A 6024-nucleotide genomic window follows, 5' to 3' on the forward strand; every position below is an offset into this window, starting at 1 on the left:
TATATATATATTTCTGATAAATTTATTTTTCAACAGCGTTTTGATTAAAAAAAAAAAAAGACCTAAACTTAGTGCTCTTTATGATGTTTGTGGTCTTTGCCTGCTTTATGGCACCGCATTAAAAATCGGTTCTAAATGTGCAGCTGAAATTTCACAGCAGAGATAAAACTGAGTTCATCCAGGATGGGCTTGGATGGAGAGGGGAACCACAGCTGATTTAGAGAAATTAAATAAGGGCAACTTCATTGTCTGGATTAATAAATATCATCATTTATTATTTATTTGTGATTAAAAAAATCATTAAAGACTGGCAACACTATTGGTGGCTGGTTTCATTAATGCATATGGATGTGAAAGTGCCAATAACGTGAAAGGATTCTGTATGAGCCATGCATGACCATACAACTGCTTGTTTTGGTCAAAAACAACATCAAATGTGTATATTTCCACCAAAACAATGTTCAGAAAAGAAGTACTGATAACCTGCTTATCAAGCTTATACTTTCCCTTTTCACCATGCAGAAACGTATGGTGTGTTTTAAAATGAAGGTGAACTTCGTCTTTCAGTGATCCGACAAAGTGTTTTCCCCTGAGCTGTTCAATTCATTTTGCTGGAATTTGATGTTACAAACCAAAAGAAAAGTGGTGCATGGCTGTTAAGCAGATAAAGAATATATCTATTATGAGATGTTTTGGAAATAAAACTCACAGAGCCAGACGTAAACTTCAATTCAGCCCTTCTGCTTTGGAAAACTAAAACTGCAGGACGTTTTTGTGTCGTTTCTCCATCAGCTTTTAGCAGAATTTTTTTTCTAATTTCTCTTTGCAAAATACCTCAAATTCAATCTGATTGAATGCAAAGGAAACATAACTATTTAAGTTCTGCTGCAAATTCTTAACTGTGTTTACGCGTTTCCTTTGAGTGGAAGATTTTTACACGTGGAAATGTTTTGATCTGAACGTCTTTGCTGCAGTTGCATGTTCAGGGATGTTCTGCCAGAAGGTGGACGTCCTCCACGGTCGTAAATCTTTCACAGTCTGTATCAAGAGTTCTGCTGGAATTTGTCGAGGAGTTAACTCACTCATTTAACTCTGACTCATTAAGGAAAAGCTTCCCCACAGCATGACGCTGCCACCACTGTGACTCACCGTTGGACTGTGGTGTTCAGAGTGATGCTCAGTTTTGGTTTTCTGCCGTTTGTCTCCACACATTTCACTGCTGTGTTCCCTGATCTTCACGATCCTGTTTATTCACTGATGTTCTCTGACAAACCTCTGAGGCCTGCAAAAGAAAAAAACTGCAATTGTTTAGAACTAGAGTTTAGATTTATGACCCAACAACGAGCCGAAATGTGTGCTGGGTCATGCCAAAATTATTTGCCTGATGGTCGGGAGTCAGTGGTGCGTTTAATAACCTGGCAATCCATACAGCACAGAGAAAACTAAACGAGAATACACAAAATAAAGTTGTGTTATTCTACTTGTTATAGTCTAAATAGATGAGTATGCAGTTTGATTTGTGGAGGAAAATAAAATAAATGAAGGTGCAGATGTTCATTAGATTGTAACAAGAGCAGCAAGCTTAACAATATTTATGCAGCTCCGCTCCCGTCAGTCACACATCCCAGATGATTTACACTTGACTCATTCTGTGGTTACAAAAGGGAGCAGGAGGATGCTAAACGAAAAGCTAAAAACAGGACAACTTACTCAAATCATCCTCTAAAAACGAAAGCAGTAAAATCTTAATTTAAATAATTTTTGGCCCAATCCAAACTAGAAAGAACACGAGAGCAGCGCTCCCTTTAAGGTTGTCATCTTTTATAACAATTATGTAAAAGACAGACTGTTGGCAATCATTTTAAAATGCAGTTGTGAGTCCTTGAGAATATCTGACCCTGCACCTGAAAAGCGTCACGGCCCACAGTGGGGTCCCGACCCAAACTTTGGGAACCGCTGCTCTAATCTTCCACAGACTTTGTTGGTGTCAGCGGTGTAAGCTGATGATAATGTTGCTGGGAGAACTTGAGAGGTGCTGATAAGGCTCACTTAAAAGCTGTATGATTGCTTGTATTTTTTTATTTATTTTTTATTTTTATTTTAATCCACCCCATTCTTCCGATTTCTAAATTAAACTCTAATCCTGAAACGTCTCCTCACCTCCTCCGGCCTCCGGGCTCATGTTACGTTCTCCTCTCCCCCACCCCACCCTGTCTTTGGGACGTGAAGGTCAGATAGGAGGGAGCGTTTGATCGATAAGCACCACCCTGTCCTGGACTCACCGACAGCTCCTGTCAAGTGTCCGGCAGGACTCCTATCAAATGGATCAACTGTTTTCCCAAAGCCCCCTCCACCCTCCACCACCTCCCAGCTTTAAAAGAGAGCTGTCACTAACTGCCACTGTCACATACCAGGCAGGTGCTTTCAACGCTCTGATAACGTGCCGAGGAATCTCACCAGAGCCCATGGTGTGTGTGTGTAGGTGTGTGTTGGACTAAGATCTGTTGAAAGTTGGCCCGTATGTTGTGGGAGTTTGTGCGTGACCCCTCTGACCCAATTCGCAGCTTATCATTTGGGATCAAGATACGAAATTGTAGGCTTCTTCAGCTGTGCGGTTGTGAAGGGGATTTTTTTTGTGTTGTTGTTTTTTTTTTTTTTTGTTGCGGCAAGTCGTCGAACTTTGAAGAAACACAAACATTATCCAAGTTAAAAGGTCAGAGAGCCGAGGGAAAAAAAAAAATGAGTTGAGATGAGTTATGAGCCCTGAAATGCATACTCCCCCCCGCGATCCCCTCTCTTCTCAACTCGCTGCTTTTCTGTTTGCGTCACTAAAAGAAGAGAGGGGCTCCTCGGTGACCCACAACACAGATGTTGGAGGCCTTTCCTGTGAAGTCGGATAAATCGGTGTTTGCGTGTGCTGAAAAAAAAAAAAAACATTTTTAGGTGCTTATCGTGCTGATGACTGCGTCCTTAAAAGAGAGACGCAGTAAAGCAAACTCTGTGTGTGTGTGTATGTGTGTGTGTGTGTGTTGTGGGTGGTGGTTGGGTGTTGGAGGGGTGCTGAGGGTGACAAGGAGATAGTGTCGGTGATTGACACGTGAAGAGCAACTAAAAAAAATGCCCCGCTTTGGAATGTGACAATCTCCCAGCGTCCCATGTTGCTCCGTGTCTGACAGTGAATTGTTAAAAGCATTCCAGGCAGCTGGGGGGTTGAGGGCGAAAAGGGGGTAAAAGGAGATGTTCTGGGGCTACAAAAAGAAAAAAAAAGAGTTTGTTTGCCCCTACAGTAGATGAACCACATCCTAAATGCCCGCAAATAAACCAACACGTACAAGAAGCATGCATCAATATGACGCTGAAAGCATTTCAATACTTGCATTTTGCTTTTTTTTTTTTTTATTCAATCAGACGGGGGTTCAAAGGAGACCTGGTGGTCCCCCACCAGCATCCTACAGTGACATATAGGCCCCCTCCCAAAGCCCCCGAAACCCACCCACCGAGGCAGGCGAGGTGGTGGTCACGCTACGAGGAAAGGTCCTTATGGAGCGGCAAGTTAAACAGACCACACGACAGGGGCAAAAGGCCTCCGCTTACAAGGTCTAATTGGTTCCACAGGTTGCAGACTGGAGAGCAAAGACAGGGACCGCCGGAGAAAAGGATGGGTCAGTGGAGCGGGAGGGGAGGGAGGGCGGGGGTCAAAAGACTGTAGAGGCAGAAAGGAGAAAAATAGAAACAAAGAAAACAGAAAATATACCAACAGAAGAAAGAGGAGTGATGGTAGAGAAGTGGAATCAGAGGAGGAGTGGTTCTCGTTTCTTTTTTTTTTTTTCTTTTCTTTTTGTAGAAATTAGAGATTTGTTCAGACATCGGGTGGACGATGGACGTCAATCCCACATGTGTGAATATTTTCCGAAGTTCAGGTCGACTGTTAATAGACGTGTTCAGACCGCTAGCTTGATGCCGTTGTCTAATTTTGGTTTACTTAGTTGTGTCATTCTATTGTTCTTTACTTAGGTATTTTCTTAAGTTTTAGTAAATTGCGTTGTTCTTAATTTGTCAAGTGTCAAATAAAAACAAATGTTCAAATCCTTTTTTCATAAGGTTTTCTGTTTTCAGACTGTCGCCAATTAGCGACACAAAGTAAGGGTTTGAACGCTCACCTTTCACAACAAAAGACGTCACAAAACAGGAAACAATAATGAAAGCAGCAATGATTAGCAGTTCTAGTTAAAATAATTGGTGTATTTTTAATTAATTATTGGAAATGTTAGAAACAAACAACTCCAGTGTGTTTTAAAGACAAGAACTTGGTATGCAAGTTTAAATTAATAGATTTATTTTTCTAATCCACACAAAGTCATAATTACACAAACACACTTATATGTTGGTGACCATTAAGAAGTACTGAGGAAGATTCAGACTGGATATTTAATCATTATCAAAAATTGTGGAGCACATCTGCAGTTTTTCACTGTTGCTTTGGTGCAATTTTCTGATCAGAATGAATCAATTCAACATCCACAATATTTAGTCAATAAAGCTCATAGTAGCAGTTTCTCACTTCTTCCAGCGAAACTGTAAATCCTTCTGGATCAGCTGGTTCAACGTAACGTTCTGCTGTTGTATAACATTTGTTTATGTCATGTCAATCAAAGTAAGTTATGTGATGAGTTATCATTCCCGTTAAAGCTTGTCTTCATTTCATCACTTGACTCATTACATACAAACGTGAACTATCTGGAAAACAGTTAACCTCGATTCTCATCTCCCTTTACTGCTCAGTCTGGGCCTCCTTCAATTGACCTCAATTTCTACCAGGCTGATCAGTGAACAGGAGAAGTTTGCTAATCTGAGCTGTTTGAGAATCGTAGTTTACCTGTAGTTTTAGCGATGGCAGTGGAGGAAGTGAACCAAACCGTTCAGTCCTCCACTGAATGTTGGCTGTCGATATTTAAATAGCATTAGCAGCCAAGCCTCGTTCGGCTTGGCACGTCTCTCTTTGCAGTGGGGGATGGTGGCAATTTCCGGTAAGCTTCATAGCGTCAGACTTGTGCATGGCATACATCACGGCCAAATGTTAACAACTGGGTGAAATTTAAAACCTCAGCAGAGGCCACACCTCCAGAAAACAATCGTTTCTGAGTAGCAAGAGGTCGAGACCCTCTGTATGAACCAAAGTCGGTTTTTACCAAAGACAGAAGCTGTGGAAGAAGCTGCATTGAACAGAGAGCAACCTCTGATGTCTGAGGAGGAGGAAGGTTTATTGCCAACACGCACACATCCCCAAATGGCCCTGCTTGTGGCCATGATGACCTCTCAGCAGTGGATTCACCACTCCAGGCCAAACAGACAGAAACATCCGGATGTCCAAGAAGGACTCACAGCACTGTGTATGCTGATTGTTCTGCAATACTGTTTACGGCTTTAGCCAAAGGGTGCTTCCTGTGCTTATTGTAAATAAATTTGTAATTGGCTTTCGTACAATGGTGAGGACAAAGTGCAATCGCAAAGAGCATATCCGGTAAAAATGTGAAACATGCATAATCAGTGTCCTGTACTCGTTTACCTCTCTAAATAGAGCAATGTGCTGCTTCCTTGTGGATTTCATATGTTTGGCGCCGTCATGAGCACATTGAGGTAGCGTCACAAGAGCTGACTTGTTAGCATTGGAAAAGTGAATGAACTATCATAACAAAATATGAACAAGCTACTCGACTTGCTTGTTCATAAATGTGGTCAGGACTTTTCATTTCGTCGTCACCGACACTTTCGTTGTCACAAGTTCTTACTTTGAACATGCTTTGTAAGTTATCAGCTAGATTTTGCAATTGGTACTAGTTGGTTTGGGAAATGGCTAGCTGTTGTGCAAATGGAAAGAGTGATGTGAGAAATACAAAAAGGCGACTGAGAAAAACAGTGAACTGGTTGGCTTCCTAGAATGGAGCAAACTTAAATTTTCACAGGATTGTCATTCCAAAAACCTGAGAAATCCGTCTTTATCGACTCCAGTTCCAAGTGGGCTTG

The sequence above is a fragment of the Poecilia formosa genome, unplaced genomic scaffold (assembly GCF_000485575.1).
Source record: "Poecilia formosa unplaced genomic scaffold, Poecilia_formosa-5.1.2 Scaffold11, whole genome shotgun sequence".
NCBI classification, from domain to species: Eukaryota; Metazoa; Chordata; class Actinopteri; order Cyprinodontiformes; family Poeciliidae; genus Poecilia; species Poecilia formosa.